Source organism: Onychomys torridus, chromosome 14, assembly GCF_903995425.1.
Source record: "Onychomys torridus chromosome 14, mOncTor1.1, whole genome shotgun sequence".
Lineage (NCBI taxonomy): Eukaryota > Metazoa > Chordata > Mammalia > Rodentia > Cricetidae > Onychomys > Onychomys torridus.
Genome location: NC_050456.1, coordinates 50,778,621 through 50,802,036, shown reverse-complemented (window position 1 = coordinate 50,802,036; position 23,416 = coordinate 50,778,621). Strand labels below are relative to the sequence as shown.

Sequence of the window (23,416 nt, the reverse complement as noted above, 5' to 3'; positions counted from 1 at the left end):
ATTCAGTAGCATGATTCTTACTCAAAGTAAGGCTGAAGCAGAAACACATCAAAACGTGGAAGCCTGGAGAAGACTTCTAACATATTTATCATGGGACAGAAACAGAAGTATACAACAGAAAACCTAAGCAGCTTAAGTAACTAGGAAAAAACCTGGACTGTTTTAACTGTCAATACAACCATCCTGCAAAGCCAAGACATCTCTCTAAAGGGAGACACCTGTACCTTAGGCTGGCAGGCTATTGAGACAATGGTCCCAAGAGTCTTAACCTGGGAAAAAGAGAGGGTTGGGCCCTGGTGCCAGGCAGAGCAGGACCTTGTCTCACACAGTCTGACAACCCTTCAGACCACCTTGCAGCCCAGACAATGAAAAGGAGACCCACACCTTGACTAGACTTATAAAAACCTGTGAGCTGCTTAAACCTAATACTCATGAAGTCTGCTGGAAACAAAGACCTGGGTAGCGTGTGGGGGCCACTGAACCATTTCTCTGTTCCTTTTCCTACTGCCTGTCTGCTTAGGTGACCTATGGAGAACAAGGGGTTAACCTGCCCTGTCAGGCCATCCAGCACACCCCCAGCCCCAGCGAGTTTGGTTTAAAGAGAGTGCTGCCTGCTTCGGAAGTCAGTTACCAGAGCTGTGCATGCTTGCACACCATCTGCTTCTCCTTCTCCGCTCCAACCCGGCAACAAGAAAATGGCCAACAGGAAAAGCCAGCAGAAAACACAACCAAACTCGCATGAGGTAAGTCAAACCTGCTGTAAGTAGCAGCCTTCTCAACCAGAGTCTAAGTGACCCTCCCTCCTACAACACAACCTGGTGATGAATCCATCAACTCACCTCATTCCACCTCAAAGTTTGCGGTCAACCTTGCTTTTGAGTCCAATTTGGGGCAATCTCTCGAAACCTAAATTAAAACAAGAGTGAACTTTAGTATAATAGTTATTTTTAATTTTTGGAAAATGTGTAACTATACCTCACAGTAAGTAAAGAGCCTAAAAAATGCAAAATAGAATCCTAATTTAAAGCTTCCTTTAATTTTAATCTTTATGTAAAACTCTACATTTAAATTTGGACTAACCAACAGTCACTCTCATACAAAGAACTGATTTTTTTTTTTTTTTTTTTTTTTTTTGGTTTTTTGAGACAGGGTTTCTATGTGTAGCTTTGTGCCTTTCCTGGAACTCACCTGGTAGCCCAGGCTGGCCTCGAACTCACAGAGATCTGCCTGCCTCTGCCTCCCGAGTGCTGGGATTAAAGGCATACGCCACCACCGACCAGCTCAGAAGTGATTCTTAAACCTGACTAAACAGACAGATGGATAGATATTCCAGGGCCACACCCCAGACAACCAGTTCAGAACATCCAGGAGAAACTCAGGACCAGGACCTGTAAGAAGTCCCCTAGAAGGAGATGCTAATTAGCCAAGCCATCAGCATCCCATTGCCTATGAGAATCCACCTCCACCCCCCAACCCATCCACACATACATAATGTTGTTCTGAAGCAGTGATCTTCAGCAAGGTGCAATCTATGTCTTGATGTCACAACTAGAAAAGGGGACATACTACTGCCATCTAATAGGTATAAACCAGGGATGGTGCTAGGCCACACATCACCCAGACCAAAAGAGAGATAAAGATGGGGGCCGAGAAACCTTCTTCCAAAGCAACAGACATTCTGACTTGGAGAACTTAGAATTTCTACAGGGAGCTGAGAGGACAACTCAGTGAATTATGTGCTTGCCAGCCAAGTACTAAGGGTCCAAATTCAAGTCTCCAGCACCCCCATAAAAGCCAGGCATGGTGGCATCTGCTTGTACTTCCAGAACTGAGGAAGGGAAGACAGACAGGTGGGCTGACTGACCAACAATCATCAAGTCCCAAGTCCCATTAAGACCTTGTCTCAGAAACAAGGTAAGAGCTCCTGAGGGAAGTCACTAACTTGGATGTTCACATATGCACATGCTTACATACACTCAAACATATACACACAAAGTAATTCTACAATTCATTGTTGCTTTCTTCTTTTCTGTTATGTGGGTGCTCTGTCTACTGTGTGTCTCTCATCACTTGAATGCCTGCAGAATCCAGAAGAGGGCACTGGATCCCCTGGAACTGGAGTTCCAGAGGGTTGTGAGCTGCATGCATTGTGGGTACTAGACTGAACTTGGGTCCTCTGAAACAAAGGCCAGTGCCCTTAACCACTAAGGCATCTCTCCAGGCCCCAAATTCTACAATTACAAATACTGAGACAGATAATAAGCTCCCAACCACATCTGTAAAGTATTTCTTATGAAAGTTACATTTCTATATATTACTCATAAAAAAAAAAAATACTGATTCATGCTCAGTAACTGTAACTGGAAAGGAGGGGTTGTGTTGTTTTGGCTTGGTTGTTTTTTGAGACAGGGTCTTACTACATAGCTCAGGCTAGCCTAGATCTCACTATGTAGACCAGGCTGGCCTGGAATTCATCAAGATCTGCCAGCATCTGCCTCTGTCTCTGCACTGAATGCCGAGATTCATGGTGTGCACCACCATGCATGGTTCTAAAAATTTCTAATGTTTCAATTTCCAAAAATCTTTGACTCAAACTATGTTCATAAGAGCTTCCCAAGAAAGGTGTTGTGTGTTTTGTTTTCCTGTTCACTGAGGTTAAACTCTACTTCCAACTCTTTTCCCAGTCACAGAGAATGAAGCCTAAAAACAGTAGTAATAACCAAGGCAAAGCTTCACTCGTAATCTCCAGTCCTGCTGAGACAAGGATTTCCTCTGTCCAGCCTCACACCCTGAACATTACAGAGTGCCATCCTTCATTCAGCCAAGCATAAAAACACTTTAAAACTTACTCAGATTTTACATTCACAACAAGACTTACCCAGGACCATATGCCCTGCACTCAGCAGGAGAAAGCTGGGGAGGTAGCTGTGGTGAGCCTTTCCTGGGCTGCCACAGCCAGAAGGGACAGTTCTAGACACAACCTGGGAGGGAAGGAACCAGTGTCGGATTCTGAGTCACACAGCCCAGAAAGCAGACATGATGTTTATTCAAGGTTGGCCTCTATGGTATAGCATACACCCACAGAATGAGGAAAGATAGCCATTAACACTCAAAACAGAGGCCCTGTTTTCTCAGTCTTAATGAACTGAGCTTTAACAAGCTAACTGCATCAACAGGGCATACCTGGAAGCTGACTGTCCATGTGGGCACACGGACAAACATGCCAATTTGAAAGAATGTGATGTAGGAGCACACAGATTCCAACAGAACTGCAATTTTCAAACTAGACAAGGCTTCCAGATGAAGCAAACCAGACAGACCTACTCTGGTTAAAGATGGATATTTTGCCTCAGAACCCTCAGTGAACTGCCCAAGTCAGACTCAAGCAGTGTAACCCTGCACAACCAACGGGCCCAGGCAGCAGGTAGAGGCTGAAGAGCAAGAGCTGCTCACAACCCAAGGGACAGAAAGTCTGAGGCTCCCAGGAAACCTGTGGTAGATGGGGGAGCTCCCGGCCACACCTCAGGACAAGGGGTGAAGCGGGCCTTCAGCAAGTGTCTCTGAGAGATGCGGAACCCTAAGGGGGGGGTGACGTTTAGGTGGAACATCACAGCCCTAGAGTCAGGAGCCTGTGAAAGAGCACAGGGCCCACCACACCTCCGCTGCTCATGAGAGACAACAGGAAGGCCCATCAGAGCAGAACAGAGACCAGGCCTGAGCCTACTTCCTGATCAAGGAGACAAAGCAAGGGGGTAGAAAGGAAGGCCCAGAGGGTGGAGCCCAGCAGTCACAGGGAGACCCGGGAACTGCAGTGCACCGTCTGTGATGTAACCCTGACCCCCACTCCCATTTTTCGGGATTTAAATTGGTCTTTAAATCAAACTCATAACAACATTTCAAACACATACACTTCTTTTTTGTTGTTTGTTTTTTCTGCTCTCAGCAGTAAAATATATTCTGTTCCAAAAGAGAAAGGTTGTTCAATTTCCTGTCAAAAGCAATCCAGAGAAGGCCACCTACACTGCAAAGCAGCAAGGGGGAGAAAATAGCTGAAAAAAAAGCCTGTGTGTGTGGGCGTCACTGAGTGCAATGGAACCAGTACTCTGGGTTGTTCAAAGCGCTTTTCCTTGATCACATGGAAAAATATGGAAATGAGGCAGTCTGAATGCCACAGAGAAGCTTGCCTACAGCCTACCCAAGGAAAACAGGACCTGTGACAGGCTTCAGTCTCACCAGCCCAAGAAGGGGCCAGGGTGGCTGCATGTCTTTAGTGACGGTTTTCTGTGTCCTAGAGAAAAGGCATATTCTCGGACAGCTCAAGGTAATGTGCTCAGAGAAAGGTGGCTATGGGTGACCACGACCCTTCCTGTCAAATCCCACATTCCACCTGACACGTAAATCTCTAACCTAAGACTACCTCCCTCCCAAAATGGTCAATCCTAGAGCTGTGGGGACCGACCACTGGAAACCTGAACATGTTCTTATGTGTTAGCTACACCATCACTTCTATCCTACCCCCACATCCCTTCTGGAAAGTCTACACTCTTTAGACATGCAACCAACTGGCCCAGCACTCTGAAAAAGTAAGCTCAGGCTGGAAACCAGGTCCTAGTTTGACTCCAAGCACCACACCAGACAACTCATCACTGTCTGTAACTTCAGCTCTGGGAGGATCTGACACTCTGGTTTCTTGGGCACCTGCACTCACATGCACACACCCGCAGCCAAACTCAAAACCTGAGATATGCTCAAAATGAAGTAGATGCTGGGTGGTGGAGACAGAACCCGGAGAAAACATACACAAGGTAAGTTAAAATGTAGTATCATCTGTCTACACAGTGACAGTGTCATGTCTGCGAAGGAGAACAACTTAAGAACGTAAGAATGCACAAAGGAGACAACAATAATCACTGACAAGCCTGCATACCTAAAGACAGACAAGACCTGGAAGGAAGCCAGTGCGGCAGGACAGCTCCCTCCCAGCAAAGGCAAATCTATCCAGCTTTGTAAATGGTGTGCGTGATAAACTAACGATTCTGAGGGACTCAGACAACTGAAGGGCTTTGCCTTGCTTCACTCAATAAACTCAGATAAACCTACAAAAAGATGCAGGCACAGTAGAAATAGCCTTTTTCCCTTGACACTTGACCACGAAGAGTCAATACCTATAAGGCTGATGAGTACTTCCTATAAACAAGAGCATTCTCCTATAAAATCTGTTACAGTTCTGACTACCTAACCCTGGAATGTAGGGCTGACATACACCATGGTCTACTTCAGAGGCCAGGTTTGCCTTCCTCTGACCATCCTAATGATGTCTATTTTAGTAAGTGGACCCGATCCAGGATCCTGCACCGTACTTCGCTTTCATCTCAGGAGTAACACTCCATCTGAAGAATTCCTCATCTTCCTTGCCCCCTGTGATCATGGCAATCAAGATTCCTGGCCAGCTTGTGTGATGTCTCCTCAATTTGTGTTTGTTTGATGGCCTCTTATGATTAGGTTCATGTATTTTTCAACAGGAATACTATACAACGAGAGTTCTTTTAACGTCATTCTGTGAGGTGGAACATCTAATCATGTCTACAGTATGGCAGTGTTAACTCATACTGCTTAATTAAGGCAGTATCTGTCAGAATTCCACACAGTAAAATTACTGTCTTTCCTTTCATGATTGTTATTTAGTGGGATGACACTTTAAGACTATAGAGAAGGCAGGAGAAATGGCTGACTTGCTGGTTAAGAACACTTGCTGCTTTTGAAAGGACCTGGGTTCATTCCATATCCACACAATGATTCCAGTGTCAAAGGATCTGATGCCCTCTTCTGGCTTCCATAGGTACCCAGCACATGTTGATGCACATATGAACATGCAGACACTCAAATATACACATAAAATAAAATAAATACATCACTTTCATAAATAAGATTCTACAGGTACTTTATTTCTCAATAAACTTTCAGTACTTATACTCCAAACCTGCCTATCGTTTTAGTGAGAAAATGGCATTTAGAAGCCAAGATGTGGAGGTGCAGTGTACTTTCTGCAAAACAATGACTGCTGTTTCCAGGCCTTCAGAGAAAAGGGAATCATATATGCACATGCGCACACATTTACTTCTGTACTTCTTACTTTTTCTATATCCCGAAAACTATCAGTTCCTGCCTACACTTTGGGTTCTAAGCCTCGGGTTCACCACCCTCTCCCCCTTTTGTGATAGTGGTCCAACTGGCCCTCACTGACTTCTTTATTTTCATTTATGGACTTCATTCCTCCATCATATGCCAAGCAGTGCCATCTCTATTACCTACAATGTAGTGAGGGGAAAGTCTGGTACTTTCCAGCCCCTCAGAGAAGAAAGGAAGAAGAGAGCAGGCGGCCCCACGCTTACAGATACAACTTATCAGCAAAGACCAGGCAAGCAGCCAGCTTTCTAAACGCCTGGCTGTGATGGTGTGCCTTATTCATATACTACATATATGATCCTACCAATTTTTCAGAGCTTAAACAGTCCAAGCCCAAAATATGTTCTTCAAAGATGCACTCACTTAAAGAGCTACGGAATCTTAAGCCTACAATTCGGGAGTACGGTCAGCTCCAGAGGGAGACGGGAGCATGCACAGCTTCAAGGCAACAACTTGTTCTTGCTGTTAATTTAGCCCAGAATCTAAATCTGTCTTCCAACTAAGTAATTTCCCTTATAAATAAAGATAGCTACTATGTGAGTGTATATAGCGTCAGACACATAATACTATCTACCTCATGGAATCCATGTGACCATTAAGGATGGTCTTAATCCACTTTAAAAGAGGATACAGGTAAGAATTGTGACACTCTAAACACTGCCCAAGATGGTTAAGCTCATCCCATCTCAACACCCTTGCCTTTGTATGTAGTACAGCAGTCTCTTAACTAACGGCTCATCTCTACTGGTCCCCGGCACTGTTTGGATGAATGCCTTCTGTTTGTTATTTTATTGGACCCTGTAACATTCCTATAGGGTAACTGACAGCTATGATTTTGTTTGGGTTTGTTGTTGTTGTTGTTTAAGGAAACAAACTCGCAGGTTCGGGATTTAGCTCAGTGGTAGAGCGCTTGCCTAGCAAGCGCAAGGCCCTGGGTTCGATCCTCAGCTCAAAAAAAAAAGAAAGAAAGAAAGAAAGAAAGAAAAAGAAAACAAACTCAAAACAGCCAACTGAATGAAGATGAGGACATGACTGCTCCTAAGTATTGCTCTTGATAGGAAGAAGGAGAAGGGTTTTATTGTAGATATAAGAGGAGGTCAGCCACAGGCACCTGGAAGGGTCCAGACTGAACTGGGCCATGAGAGGAGAGGGGAAAACAAGAGAGAAAAAGAAGGGAGAGAGAAGAGAGGCAAGAGGCCAAGAGAGCACATGGCTGAAATGGCATTATAGGAAAGAGCAGCTGGGGAAGGGAAGCAAAGTCCAGGCCCCGGCTGAGAAGTTTAGGGAAGGGGCGGGGTGAGAGTGCTGGGAGGGGCCTCAGGACTGAGACCTGCCCTGAGTTTCTTTAGGGCCTGACAGAAGCAACTGTCCACATCCCAAGAGCTCATGTTAAGTCACACCAGAGCAAGTACAACACAGGGCAACAAGGGCTTTCTAGATGTCACAGTGTGTGCCGTTACCTTCGTGCCAAGAAAGTCTCCTCTGGAGTTAAGGTGACAAGAAGACACATTGATGGCAAGCTCTTGGCCTAAAGAAAATACACATCTAGAAAGGGAGTCCTAATGATCCCCACACTGAAAGCCAGCATCTGCATCTGTACAGCATCTCTGAGCACATGGGCAAGCAGCAGTAAGCAGAAATCCTTGTCATACACAGGAAACAGATGGGGTGGATAACATTAACAGATAATCAACTGTCTCTCTCTTCCTCTCTCTAGGACCAAAGAAACATCCAGTTAATGACATCATGAAACCTAGAAAAGCAGAAGCTACTAAGTGAGAGCAGGATCTGCATATGCATCAAGGCAGACCAGCAGAAGGGTGGTCAGCCAGAAAGGGCAAGAAACCTATTTCAGCTCTAAGCTAGTTCCTTACTCTGCAAAGTGACTGTACCCTGCCAGTGAGATCCATCTGCACTCTCAACAGCCCAACAAGTTAGATCCTAAGTGAGGCCCAACTATTTATGAACTTAGTTTAATTCAAACATTTCTTAAACATTCGCCATGTAAGACTCTGAGCAAAGAAACCTGGATCTCCAAAGCCCTACCAACACTGACCTTCCCTTCAAAAAGCTTGTAAACTAACCCAGGAGTCAATAAAGGAGGGTGTCTTAGTTAGGGTTTTATTGCTGTGAAGAGACATCATGACCACAGCAACTCTTACAAAGAAAACATTTAACTGGGGCTGGCTTACAGTTTCAGAGGTTTAGTCCACTATTGTCCTGGCGGGAAGGATGGTAGCGTGCAGGAAGACATGGTGTTGGAGGAGCTGAGAGTTCTACATCCTGATCCACAGGCAGAAGAAGTGAAGACTAAGTCCTACACTGGACATAGCTTGTGCATATGAGACCCCAAAACCTGCTCCCCACCTCCCAGTGACACACTTTCTCCAACATGGCCACATCGCCTAATAGTGTCACTCAATATGGGCCAAGCATTCAAACACGTAAGTCTATGGGAGCCACTCCTATTCAAACTGCCATAAAGGGGAAATCCAACAACTTCAAGGAACACAAGAGAACACAAAGGCTGGAAGCTCAATGGGATCCAGGAAAAACAATTTGGACATGAGATTTATAGTAGAGCGGAGGTTGGGGCCACAGCTCAGTGGAGCACACGGAGTACAAGGGCCTGGGCTGATGTCCAGTGTGGGTGTGAGGGTGGTGGAAAAAGCCAATGCAATCTGGGGAGAAAAGACTGAATGAAAACAGAAAAGGCTACAGTTCATGTGGAGTCTGAGTATAAACTGTGGAAACGTGTTGAAATCAGGCTCCACAAAGGACTTCTGAAGGGGTGCATGGATACTCTGTGTTGAGAACCACAGATAAACTGCTAAAGGAAGCCCTGAGGTTCTCCAGTGGCTCACTATCCACTGATGCCTGTCATACAGCACTGGCTGCCTCCATCATAAAGCAGGGGCCAGATGTCCACAGCAACAACATCAACGATGACCATGCAACCTTGGCCAACAATGCCAACAGTGCAAACTGCCTGTACAACAAGGCTTATCTCTCAGAGTTGTTGCTGATGTGTGGGTAACGTGAATAATCACTTTAAATACAGAGGCATCAAATAAGCTTGGAAGCCTTGTAATCCTATCTAACTGACAAGCATAAACAAGTATACTTACTAAGGCTAAACTAACTACTACAGCACTTAGTGATGAATGTGAAAACTTAACTTCATGTGCATACAGTCCAGAACCTACAAACAATACCCAAACTGAAAGATAATAACCTTCAATGAATTAGTTTAAACAACTGTGTTAACTTTTAGCTATCTAATTCCACTTAGTCCATAAGCCTTTTGAAGTAAAAGTCCATGTAGGAAGTTGTCCTACCTGGTAAGGATGCATTTAAAGGAGAACAGGACAAGGTGTGGTGGCACATGCCCACATCCCACCCAGCACTGAGGAGGCTGAAGTGGGAGGAGGAAGGCCAGCCTGGTCTACACAGAGAGACCCTGCCTCAAAATAATAGTAAAAATATAAAATAGGGCCGGCGGTGGTGGCGCACGCCTTTAATCCCAGCACTCGGGAGGCAGAGCCAGGCGGATCTCTGTGAGTTCGAGGCCAGCCTGGTCTACAGAGTGAGTTCCAGGAAAGGCGCAAAGCTACACAGGGAAACCCTATCTCAAATAAAATAAAATAAAATAATAAAAAATAAAATAAAATAGGAATAAGAAGAATATAAAAATAAAAGTGTTTTTAAAAAACTACCACGTAGGACAAGTAAGATGGCTCAGCGGGTACTTGCTGCCAAACTTCATGGCCTGATTTCTACCCCTGGGTCCCACACTGTGGAAGGAGAGAACCAACTCCTATGTGTTGTCCTCTGACCTACACACCTACACACACAAAAGAAATAAATGCATTAAATTTTTTTCAGTTTACAATGAGGGGTGTAGAGACAGCTCAGTAAGGGTGGTTGCTCTGCAAGCCTGAGGACCTAAATTTGAATCTCAGCATCCATGTGGAAAGCCAGGCTGTATGTGCCTGAAATCCCAGCACTGTGGCGTAAAGAAGGGTAATCCAGACAGCTAGCCTCAATGAAACAGAGTTTACAGCTCAGTGAGAGACCCTGACTCAAAGAAATAAGGCTAAGATTGATAGAGGAAGGCACCAATATCCTCTTCTGGCTTCTTTATATGTTTGCATAGGCTTAACCACCACACATTCACATGTGTGCAACACACATCAGACACATACATACCACAAACACAAACACACTAATTAGTTAATTTTTATTAAGAACAATGTAAACTTTGCCATCTCATGGTGTGCTGATGTCCAATGCACAAGTGAGATGAAACAATGGCTTTTGTGGGTAAAAAGATGTGATACAAAAGAAAATCTGAGTACTATGTTAAGCAAATGGCACCAACAAAGCACAACTAACAACCACACCAGCAAGGAAGTAGTTTATTTGCTGTGACCAACAGGAAGAGCAGGAAAAGGAGGACTGAGGGCTGATGGTGGAAGGCTGGAACCATCCCACCTAGTTTTTTAACCACTGGCTGAGTTCAGACTGGCCTACAGGCAATGAGGAGCTACCAAAAGGCTTATTAGGGACTGCGACAATCAGAACCACATGTATTTGAGGGTGCACGCACATACATACTTGTGTTTACAAACAATAAAAAAACCCTTCAGCCCTACTGTGAAGGGGATCTGAAAAGTAAAGGCCCTGAGTGAAGAACAGCAGCAACAGGGCAGTGGGAAAGGACAGACCCGGAGTGAGGCTGTGGAACAAAAGACAGACTTAAGAGAGGTAAATGGACCAGTCACTGAGAGCAATGGAGCTAAAGACAGTCTCTGTCTGCAGACTTAAGATGGTAGTCTGTTGTTCTTGTAAGAAACTGCTCAACTGGGGCCAGGAAGACGGCTCAACGTGTAAAAGGATGTAACAAGTGTCAGGAACAGAGTTCAGATGATCAGAGCACTAATCACCAAGAAAGACCAGCCAACCAGCAAACTCTGGCCTCAAGTGAGAAACCCTGCCTGACTCCACTACAAGGTGGGAATGACTGAGAATGACATCCCACATTAACACATGCACAAAATAGGAAGAACTCGTAGCAGCCTACGATGAACAATCACACTGTTCTCAAAAGCAGTTCCTCTCAGGGTGACATCTACCTGATCATTGGTCATACACTGTCACAAGTCATCCAGAAGTCATAAGGGCATATCAGAAAGACACTCAACTTCAAATATACTTTTAGAACCTTCTCAATATAGTTTACTTTAAATACTTGTGGGTAAATTATTTAATTTATCAAAATTATATCCTTTAAGAGAAATATTCTACAACTGGCCCTAACTCTTTCCAAGGTCTTCATTTTGAACAGCATTGAATTTTACAATAAAATCTAATGCTTTTAAGTATAGGCAAGCCTCAAACGACCTTGAACTTCCCATCATCCTGTCTCCATCTCCTGAATGCTAGGCTACAGCATTACACTACCTCACCCAGTTCATGTGGTGCTGGGGACCCAACCCAGGACCGGATGCATGCTAAGCAAGCACTCTGCCTGGCCACCATAAACTTCACTGAGGCAGACAGGGCTTGGTGGCCAGCTAATGCCAAGGTCTAGACCAATACATGACAAGCATTCAAGATGGATGGATGGATGGATGGATGGATGGATGGATGGATGGATGAAAGGATCAGACAACTAGTGGATAAATGGACTTTTAAAAGCATTTTTGGGCTGGCCTGTGTATTCTAAAGGACTTTCTGACACCTCAGAAAAACAAAATAAAAATTAAAAAAAGCCCTCAGTAGGATGAAGATATGGCTTCCTGCTCTTCCTGAAGCCCCCAAATTCAGGTCTTAACACTCACCTCCTATGACTCCACAACTGCATGTAACTTCAACTTCAGAGTATCCAACACCCTCTTCTGGTCTCCACGAGAACCCACATATATGTGGCATTCACTCAAGACACACACTACATACACATAAATTAGTAATAAATCTTTTCCCTTGTTTTTAGTTTTTGAGTCTAGAAGAAGCACAGGATCCGTCTCCAGACTGCTTGAGAAGACAATCAGACGTACTGTGTTCCTGGGCAAGATAACAATCCATGACTAAATGTGGAGACTTATTCTTTCTCCTTGAAGTTACGAAAGCCTTAGAGATAACACAGAGTATCTAGCAATACCAGGTGCATTGACTAGCGCTTAATATGCACAAGTCTCTTCATGCATCAAGGCCAGGAAAACAACTCCTAGCTGACAATGTTGGTCTTAAAAAAAAACTTGAAGAGAAGGGTTCCAGGGGAGAGGAACTCCAGCTCAGTCCACAGCAGCTCATTATGTTACGGTAGAGACATTAGTAATCATAGCATGAGCCCCTGTGAACTCAGGGGGAAGAGCTCCTCTCCAATGAAACAAAACCATCAGCAATTCGGTGTGCCTAACAAGTTTGCCAAAACAATGCAGGTTTTTCTTAGCTATTGTATCAAACCCAGAGTATTTAGTCTACATGGTGATCTACTGAAATCATGGTTCATCAAAGCTTTTTTTTTTAAAGACAGATTTACTAAGGGCCTTCTCCAAACTCTACAATACCTAAACAACTGCACATTTGTCTATAATTATGCCCTCATACACTCTCTCACCTCAGTATCATCATACATAATGCAGACAAATTACAAAGCATGACAGAAAACCCAAAGTGGTGAAAAGAGCTTTGGGAAAAACTCTAATATACTTTCATCTTTGTAAAAAACAATCCCACAAATTGTGTTAATCATCTTTCCTTTTATTGCTTATCCATCAGAAAAAAAAAAAAAATCAACAGCAGGTAATTTTAAATTAACCTCTACAAAGTGCTTTAAGCACATTATTCAACAATAAACTTCAGGAACATCTTTTTAAAAAGTATTTTTTTGGTATTAATTCTTATGACTTGAGCTCAGCAAGATGGTACAGTGGGTAACGGCACGTGCTGCCAAACCCAATGACCTGTATTCTGCCTCCAGAACCCACGGGGTGGGGGTGGGGGACGGACACACACACAACTTCTGACCTCCACAGTCAAGATGTGATATGTGAGGAGGAAGGGAGGGAGGGAAGAGAGGAGGGAGTCTGCCTATGATTTAATTTAAATATAACTCAAAGTCACTCAATTGAAGTAGTAGGTGAGGTGATTTGATCCACTGCTAATTGAATGAATGTTTTAGAACAGAACAAGAGTGCCACATTCTAAGACACAATGACACTGGAGGAAGTGTCTCCAGGAAGTAGGTCTGCCTTAGACACTAAAATCTGACCTCACTCATCCGGTCCAGAGTATAGAAAGAGAGACTGATGTCACGAGACTTGAAGAACCCACAAAGTTTCTGCATGCAAAACAGTAGGTGCACACAGGCCCACAACACAGCCGGACTTGGAAGGGACTATTTTCTCATTTTTTGAATGGCGGAAATAAAACTAGGAAAGAGGGGCACTACCCAGTTTTTACCAGATTGACAAAAGCCATGAGAAAAAGATTTAGTGTCCGGTAGAAAAACTCCCTGAAGAGGCCTAGGATGGCATGCTGACAGTACACGAAGACCACACTCAGGTGGGAGCCCTGCATTCTGCTGTAGGAGTAGCTGACCACCTCAGGCTCTGCTGCCACCCTAGCACACAGGGAAGCATTCTAAAGATGCTAGTACTTCTAAGCAGTCTACACAAGAACATCCGTTACACTATCCAATGCCTGGAAACATTCCCCCTTGAGCTTCAATGTTCTGAGGGAATCAGAAGCCTCTGTTTAAGTGGATCTGCTCTCCCTAAGTCTGGGCCCAGAACAGCCACAGTGCCGCTGCACTCCAAAGTACCTGTTCCGGCCACTCTTGCTAGCACAAGGATGCTCTGATGACATTATTCAGATCAGCTTTGCAAACGAACATGGTGTGTTCTGTCACCCAGAGTGGAGGCCTGACTTCTCACAGAATCAATCCATTCCTCCATAATCTTTCTCTGCTTGAAATCTCTTTTTAACACAATTACCTAAAATAATACATATATGAACATTTAAAATTTCCCTCTTATCTTTTTTGAGTCTTAAGATCTTTCTTGACTACGTGGTTATAGTCATCTGATACTTTTCAAAGGGTTCTAAAAGAAAGTAACCCAACACATAATATGGGCATGTCAAAACTAGCAATGCCCACTGTATCCCGAACCCTCACACAACCTACGGGCATTTCTAATAAGAGTCAAGAAAATGTCACTTCTATACTTTTCAAATATTTTGGTCAACCAACCAAAAAGCTCGATTATGTATTCTGTGGATATTAAGTTCCAAACCCCAAGCAATAGTAATAGCAAAGAAAATCTTAATTATACTCATTTTCTCAAATATTACTGGATATCTGTAATGTGCCGTTTACTGAGTGCTTCTTAGGCACTTCAAAGTCAGATAAAATGCATAGTCCCTCTCTTCAAGAATATTATAAGCTACAGAAACAAGCTAAACAACTTAAAATTCCTCAGTATTTTAACACATGTATGTGCAATGAGGTGACTGACTCTGGGAAGCCAGGGAAACACCACAGACACTACCTTTGAAGTAGTGAGGAGAAAGTCCAGCGAGGAGAGAAACCAGTGAGGGCATGGGCAGCCAGGAAGTCATATGCAAAACCTTCACTGGAGCAAACAAAGCCAGCACACAGCAGGGTGAGAGAAGAGTCGTCAAGGAGGTGAAGGCCACATCAAGATGTCCCTCTGCCACACCCAGGGATACAGAACTCTTCCTGCAGGCTCAGGGGCCTCCTGAGACCTCCCCATCTTCAAGAGTCACAGAGGTCAGAGCTTCCCTGACCCCCAGCCACAGGCCTCTTTGGCTTTCTTTTACTTTGAAGGCTGAGACCAGAGAGGGAGGTCACTGGGCAGGGCAAAGTGTGAACACTTTGCTTCATGCAAGCTGAGAACATCCTGCTCAGTCCTCAGACAGTCTTAAAGGATGGAAGCACAGGATGAAGACTCGCCTCCACTATCTACAGGAACCCTCTCAACATCTGAAGAACAGTTAGGCCCAGAACAATAACCACATGCTATCCCTGAGATCTTCTCAGAGCACTTGTTACAGTGCTCCATACACTAATCTGAGAGCCTTCCTAAACACTGTGTGCATGGAATGTGTGCCATCTCTCCTTGGAATGTGCCAATGGTCAGTCAGTGGAAGACACAAAAATCCCAATGCTCTCCAAGCACAGCAGGGCATGCCCCGTGCCCTGAGTGGTGCTATGTTTTCAGACACTGGAGATCTATAAGCACTGTGACCAGACACTGCAGCCACTCTTGCTCATTTGGACTGCTCTCATAAGCACATCTACCTCTCCCTCTACTATTCTCTTACCAGTTACAAGTCAACGTTCTGTGTGACAGCCACATGTGCATCTCACTGGACCACAGACTAAGAATACAGGATACAGGCACAAGACTTTTTCTGTTGTTTTTAAGGTCCTCTCTATTTTCGGTGCACTGTGCAGTCTTACTATCTGGCCACTGTCCTAAAGGAAAGGCTACATACACAGCAAGTGAAAACTTAAGACTTGGATGTGAAAAATGACATGAGCTAATACAAACCCAGTGTCACAGTATTCTCAAGCCTGGAAAAGAGGACGTCTGTATAGGCACTGTCCACTCCAAAACACTAGTGTACAAGTAGGTCAGAAGTGTGGCTATCTACGGCAAGTCCAATTCCCTGTGAGTGAGCTCCCAAACATAAAGGTTAGCTAGAATTAACTTCTTTACTTATACCTTGCTCAATTAAAATCAAGGCAATAGATTCTGCTATGACAAACATATTTTAACTAAATAACTTTTATATTGAGTTTTCAAATTTGTGATACATTATTCCAAAATAAGCAAATGTGGCAAAAAGTATTTTACACATCTTCTGAATTACAGAAAGCTTAAACTTACATTTTGAACCTCTTTTTCTTGTTAAGTGCCATTTTCTATCAATTACAGCTGTTTCTCACAAGCTCAATATGAATAGCTTGTATGAAGTGTGTGCTATACACAAGTATTTCAACTAGCACATCTCTGCAGAGTGATTCCTCTCTCCCTCCATAAGGATGCTGAACCCACTTTCCTAGGTCATGTTTCTTATTTCCACACCACACTCCTCTTCAAAAAATTAACTCAGATTCATCTTTAGCACTTTAATCAAAACCAACTAAATCATATCAAAAGTTCATGCTAGTGAAACAGCTGGCCCAGAGCCACCTCTGTGGAGGAGAAGCAGCTCTCCAGAACCACACACATAGATAGCGCTGCAGAAAGTCATGTGTAATGAGCTCCTGGAATCCCTGAGACCTACAGGAGCAGGCATGCAACTGTCTTAGCTGGTACTCACCCTCCTGATTGGGAATTGAGGACAAACTTGCAGACTGACCTTTAGGTGTTAAGTCACTCACTCAGCAGCACTGTGAACATCTGAGCAACAACTGGCCACAGGAAGATGGCATGTCTAAGGGAGCCAACAAGAGGCTGCCCAGTCATGAGAGGAAACTCCTCGGCTGGACTTGACCGTCAACCTGTCTAAGCTTTGACGACAGCGTGCCTTGACCTGCCTTAAATCAACAAGGTAACACATTTGGAAATCATCTTGAACTAAGACTTTAAAGACATCATCTAGTCACTGTTCTAGCTCAGAAGTACCAGAACATCTAAACAAGTAACTTCTCCTTTGTCTAGTCACCTCGAAGCTCCATCATGTTCTTCTACCTTTGCTGCCCTTCTCCCCACTCCTTTTCAATCCCCCCTTTACTGAACAGACATCCACTGTACTTCGTCCACAGACCAGATGTACTCACAGACCTACGCCGTCCAGTGTGAGAGGCTGTTAGCCCCTGGAAATGACACCACTCAAAACGAAGATGTGCTGAAGTATGAAACGACAACAGGTTTTAAAGGCTTAACATGAACAAAAGTAAATGACATAGCTATATAATTGATTTACTGATGACATGCTTATATGATAGTTAAACAAGTATTAAAATTAATTTCACCTCTTTCTTCTTACTTCTTAATGTGCCAACTAGAAGGTTTTTAACCACACAGAGGTTCCCACCATACCTAATAATGCTATCCTAGATACCAGGATTTATCAGGGCCCAAAATCAAGTCCCAAACTGAAAGCCAGCCACTGGGTGTAGACCTAGGATAGCACCATGCCCATCCCTCACGCTACCAAAAGGACAGTCTATGGGCCCAGAATAATTAGGACCAGTAAAGTAGTGAGTCACGCACGACCCTGACCAAGGTATTTTCTCCAGCACTTCTGAAGACAAAGCCAACTTTGGGCTGAATGTCTAGAGAACAAAGCTTTCAGCGGGGCACCTCTCGTGTCAAGACATCATTTTTAGTCCTCTAGGTTGAACCTTAGAAGCACATGGGGAGACACGTCTTAACGAAGAGATTTTCTGGATTCCAACATCCTCCTCCACCGTGAAGAGTCTTTTATCACTTTCTCTCCACACAAGCAATTAACCCTGCCTCTATCTGCATCTAATTCCCCACATCAATCAGAATGAGTCTCCACAAAGAGAGAAAGTGGATCAAAGCCACAAGTCCACACCACAGTGCTCATCTGAGGGAGACAGTCGAAGGACACCCCAGCCTGGACGGGGACAAGAGACATGCTCACTAAATAGGAGGTTCCTCGTGGGAGTCAAGACTAAGGAGTTTCTGCAGGCTAAGTTTAATTCAGAACAAATGGGCCTGTTTCTTAGCAGCAGTTTACCACCAAAAAGACATTCTAAGCATTTGAATCCCAGACTGCATGTGCTAGGGACTTACCATCAAGCTAAACCACAACATGGCAAACATTTCGTTAAACAGCTTTCTGAAAGAAACTGAAGCTTTGCAGACTCTCTTCATGCCCCAAATGGCCGCACTAAGTGCAGCATGTAGGCACAAGAGGCTCTTTTCCAGAGTGAGCAGAGGAAGAGAGTCATCGTGTGTGGACCCTTCTCTGTCATCTCTGTCCAGGTTCCCACTGCTTTCTCAGAGGGTGTGTCCTCTGCCAAATGAAATGTTACCTCCATGAAGGACAACCCAACTCACAGTCCCACACAAAGCCACAATAATCTCCACCTGTATTGTCACAAGAAACTCCCACAGCCAAAGCACTATAGCATAAGTTACTTACTGTATCTTCTCGAGTAGTTCTAGTTTTTTAAAGATTTCTTCATTTTTATTTTAAGTGTATGGGTATTTTTCCTGCATATATTCATACAGTGAGCATGGAAGCCACAAGACCCTGAGACATCACCTGGGTGCTGGGAACCAAACCTGGCCTCCTCTTCAAGAGCTGCCAACACGCTACCAAAGAGCCCTCTCTCCAGCCCACTTATGGGGTGTTGCAAACACCCCTATCTGAACAAGAAGACAGAGAAGCAAGTCAGCAGCCCTGAACTCTCACGACCTTCCCTATCTTTCAGCTTAACAGATCCTTGTGCAGCAACAGCACACGCCTAGCACCAGGGAAACAAAAGGACACACTTGGCCTGCAAGCCTTTTAAGTCTGGCTGAGAAAAAGAAATGGGGAGAAGTGGATAAAGACAGCCACTTGCTGAGCACTGTGTGGGATGTACAGCACTGGCCAAGGGCGTGCAGCCCCCAGGGATGCTCTTCTTCCTGGCTGATTCAAAAAGGCCCAGAAAGAAAAAGTAATTAATGGAGGAGCTAAGAGTGTTTAACTGAGTAGAAATCTATTAGGTTGAGGGGGAAAGTCATTCCAAAGGCAAGAAACACAAATTATTTAAAAGAAATGAGAGACTGTGGCTCAAATCCTCACTTGGAGATGAGTCTTAGCCTGACCTCAAAACTCACTGCATAGCGGAGGAGGACGTCAAACTCCTGGCACATCTGCTTCCACCTTTCCAGACTTTCCAGGAGTGCCGAGCATCATGGTGGGCTTTTCGTGGTGCTGGGGATCGAGCCCAGGCTGTCATGCATGCCATGCAGGTGCTCTGCCAAATGGCATCTCCAGCCCATACAGAACTGGTTTTTTTTCTTTCTTTCTTTCTTTTTTTTTTTTAAGATTTATTTATTTATCATGTATACAGTGTTCTGTGCGCATGTGCACCCGCAGACCATAAGAGGGCACCAGATCTCATTTACAGATGGTTGTGAGCCACTATGTGGATGCTGGGAATTGAACTCAGGACCTGGAAGAACAGTTGGTGCTCTTAACCTCTGAGCCATCTCTCCAGCCCAGGACTGGTTTTTAAATGACCTCCCAGTGTAGTCTCATGAGGCATTTGAGGCACTACGTAAGCATCCAGCTTTGCCACACTTCCCATTACAGTGCCACAAAGAGGAGGACACTCTCCTGGACCAGGCGTGGGTCACATAGCACTACTTAATGTCCGGGAAGTCTCTTGGCCTCTCTCTGCTTCCGTTCTTCTCTGTACGATGGAGTGGCAATACTAACTGCCCAAACAGCACTGCTATTGTCAGGAGGAAATGACCCAGACGCGCCTAAAGACTATGAGCCACCACAGTGCTATCTTGGCTTCTGTTTGAAAGGAGCTGAAATGACAGTCCTCTGCACTGGGGTTACAGCTGCTACCAGGAATCACAGACTTTCAAACCAAATCCAAGTGCCAGTTGCAGGACACCTCCTTATGAGCTGTTGGCCGGAAAGCCCTTAGAGTCTCCGGAAACCCCACAGGCTACTGCCAGTGCACTCAAGTACCCACCAGAACTACATGGAAAGATCCTACTGCTGAAGACATCACACACTCTAGATTCTGGACATAGAAGCTTCCTGGCAAGATACAACCAACAGTGTCATGAATACTTTGGGGGTAAATAACTGCTTCCTGATTAGATCCGAGGTCCAGCCCATGGGAGGGAATACAAGCCCAGCCTTGTAGAACTAGTCAAAAAGCCTACAGCTAGGGAGCTCACAGGACCTATGGGATACTATACTAATGATGTTTTGACAAATGGTAGCTAAATGAAACTTCTTAGTGTTTGTTTATAGCGACACTTTAGTGAAGCTCTCAGCCTTGGTCAGAGAAGTCTTTCAGCAGTGGGTAACAGTCAAAATGAGGACTCGCAACTGGTCAGCGTGATGAGAGATAGTGATTGTTGAGTACTTGGCCCCAAATAAGACATCTTATCACTCTCTCCAAAGATGCAGGAACCTTGAGGAAGAGGGAGTGGAAAGACTGAGAGAGAGAAATGGACAGAGGTATGAGGGGTACTCGCCATCTTCTGGATGTGAGAAGACCACTGCAATGATGAAAAAGCCATAGCTTCAACATTTACAGGAGGCCTTCAAGAAAAAAAAAGAGGGAGGGAGGAGAGGATGTGAAGAAGGAAGGGAAGGAGGAGAGGAGGAAGGGGGTGGTGGCAGGAGGGTGACTAGAATCTCTATGTGTGGTTTATTTGGGAGCTGGGTGGCAGGCCCCTTAAAAGAGTAAAAATAACCAACAACATTTTGGCACACCAACATGGCACTTGAATTTCCATAGAGGCTGAAAAAGCTTGAAGAAAAAATTAAGAGTTTCTGCTGGACAGTTTCTGCCAGATATTGAGCCCTCGGGTAGCCAGTACATTAAGCAGCAGCAAATAAACTATGCAAAAGCACCTGCCACAGTGCAAGCATGGGCATTTTAGAGCTCTGGGAAGGTTGAATGCAGTTCTCGGCACAAACCTCTGACTAACTCATGAGCTATCAGCTTGGCTTTCCCAACCCAAGAAATGGGAGGAACCAGCCACAAAAGCCACGGGCAGAGGTCCACTTAACAGTTTAGTTTGTTCATGTGTCAAAAAGGCTAAAAGATATGCAATAAAAGAGGTCCAGACAGAAAAACCTCTAACCAGGTTCCGGTGTTTTACAATGTGCATAGGCTTAGGAAACAAAGAAAAGGGTATAGTAAGAGAAATCAATGAATAGAAGTCTTTAAAGAGAGTAAAAGAAAAAAGCCACGTAATTGGAAATACACAGAGTCTGGATCCTGTATGTTATTGTGTTGATTTTGAATTTTTTGAATGTTGATGGCCAAATGACAGCTTCTGGAAGACATGAGCTTGTGAACAGGACTGCAAAATTGAACCAACCTAGATACTTTAGGGATATCTTAACTTTAAAAAAGAAGTCAAAAAACATATTTGTCAAATGGAAATAAAAAATGCTTTGGAGTTGTGTTCCTACAGGAGATGAGAGGTTGTGGGTTCCATCAAGGTTAAAATAGATTAAGTTTGATCAGGCAAGACCTCCTGAATCTTGCTAGGTGATATCTATCAGCAAAGGTTACTGCTGGTCTTCCTAGGAGTTAGCCATATCTCCAATTTTCTCTCTGGGACCCTAAAGATACTTCATCCACAGACAGCAGTAAGCAGTCTGGAGAATACTACGCCCACATTCCCAAGAGCTGGGGTGGGTAGTCTTTGGCTATCTGGTGAGTTATGGATGTTTATTATTCATTTAGAGGAATACAGAACATTGATAAAATTTTAAGCTATTTTTGTTATACTGTATATGTTTCCACTCTTGTCTAAAGGATTTTTGTATAATGATACAAATTTAAGATTTTTGTTACCACACATTATATATGTGTTTCTACTCTTGTTTAAGGTATTGTACCTACACAGTTCATTTAAAAATGTAGGGTAAAGTTCTAGTTTTTGAAAGCTATTATTATAACTTATATAGGACACTCAAGAAACATAGGTCAGTAGTTAGTCATTTATAACAATTAAATTTATAGATATGTTAGGTAAGTCTCTAGGTATTTAAATAGATACATTCTAGATAAATGGTCTTCAAATACTTCAAAGACCTATAGACTATAGCATTTAAAATGTTTTGTTAATTTAAAGTTTTTTATGACAATGAGACACTTCTGCTCGTGGCAGCACCAATTTACTTTAGAGGAGATGGAGGGCATTGAAGAAACTCCTTATGGAGTTTGCTTTCAATGTGGCAAGGTTAGCCATTTGGGCAAGAAACTTCTCTTGCCTGGACTGCTTGACAGTATGTTGTATAAACATGCAGGGCCCACAGGAAAGTGACAGCTGAACTTAGCCAAAACAAGGTGAGATGGTCCTTCAAAATTCCTGTTCCACAGAAGTCTGCCAGATATTCTGCAGGACACAGAGGAAAGCAAATGACAAACTTTGCCAAAACAAGTCAAGACAGTCCAAAATTCCTGCTTCATAGAAAAGTCTGCCAGATATTGTCCCTATAGGTTGAAGATGAATGCCCCAAAGTTCAGAGGAACTCTGGGTGACTTCCAGGCAGCCAAATGTTTCTGTTGTTAGATAATATTATATCCCTCTGGGTTTTTGATGGACTTGAAGACTAAATAGTTATAGGTGCAGTTTTCCTTAGTTATGATAGAGAGTAAATTATGTAAAACTCTGAAGTCACTAAGATAGGATGGATGATAGAGTGCTTTCTCTGAATTTTAAACATTGTAAATTGTTACTTGATAACTGCTTTTGTTGTATGGAGTTTTATTATGCTGAAGTTAAAACCTTTCGTTTTTATTTAGACAAAAATGGGGAAGTAGTAAAATATTATTTTACAGTATGTTACTTTTGTTTATGTTGCATTTGTTTAACTCTGTGAAGCTGTGTTACTTTTCCTGTGTAAAACGCCTGATGGTCTAATAAAGAACTGAACAGCCAAAAGTGAGGCAGGAGAAAAGACAGGTGGGGATGGCAGGCAGAAAGAATATACAGAAGGAGAGATCTAGGAAAGAAGTAGCCAGAGGAGGAGGAGAACATCAGGGGCCAGCCACCCAGCTACACAACCAGCAATAAAGTAAGAAAGAAAGGTATACAAAAATAGAGAAAAGTAAAAGGCCAGAGGCAAAAAAACATACTAGTTAACTTAAAGTTAAGGAAAGCTGACAAGAAACAAGCCAAGCTAAGGATGAGCAATTATAAGTAAGAATAAGCCTCCATGTGTAGTTTATCAGGGAGCTGGGTAGCAGCCCCCCCCCAAAAAAAAGTAAAAGAAAATCCAACAACACCTCTTTCCCCTTATTTACTGAGAAACAGCATCTCTAATATTCTCTAAATGGTACAATGGCCCACAGACTCTCTTGGGGCACTGGCCTCTCTGTTATCCACAGGCCCAGGCAGTAGCTCCCCTCCAAGGCTGTATGTAGCTCATAAACCCATCCTGGTCCTTCCCTGGGGAACAGACATCATACTTTTCTCACATGGGCACTCAATATTTGCTTTTTCAAGAAATTAAAATACTC

At 43.7% G+C, this 23,416-nt stretch overlaps 1 protein-coding gene and 1 pseudogene across 7 annotated transcripts in view; one reads left to right on the top strand and one right to left on the bottom strand.

Moving 5' to 3' along the window:
- The window catches only part of Sipa1l1 (signal induced proliferation associated 1 like 1), a 293,066-nt gene that overhangs the window by 229,778 nt on the left and 39,872 nt on the right, over nt 1-23,416 (bottom strand). For 6 of the 7 annotated variants that reach the window (XM_036205565.1, XM_036205563.1, XM_036205571.1 and 3 more), the window contains one exon: nt 840-906. The gene's annotated coding sequence lies outside the window, so the exon portion shown is untranslated. Of the gene's footprint in view, nt 1-839; nt 907-2,878; nt 2,933-23,416 lie in introns of those variants that run through there. The other variant, XM_036205567.1, reaches the window with a different exon arrangement.
- Nucleotides 1-23,416, top strand: part of LOC118595268 — a 129,394-nt pseudogene that overhangs the window by 67,010 nt on the left and 38,968 nt on the right.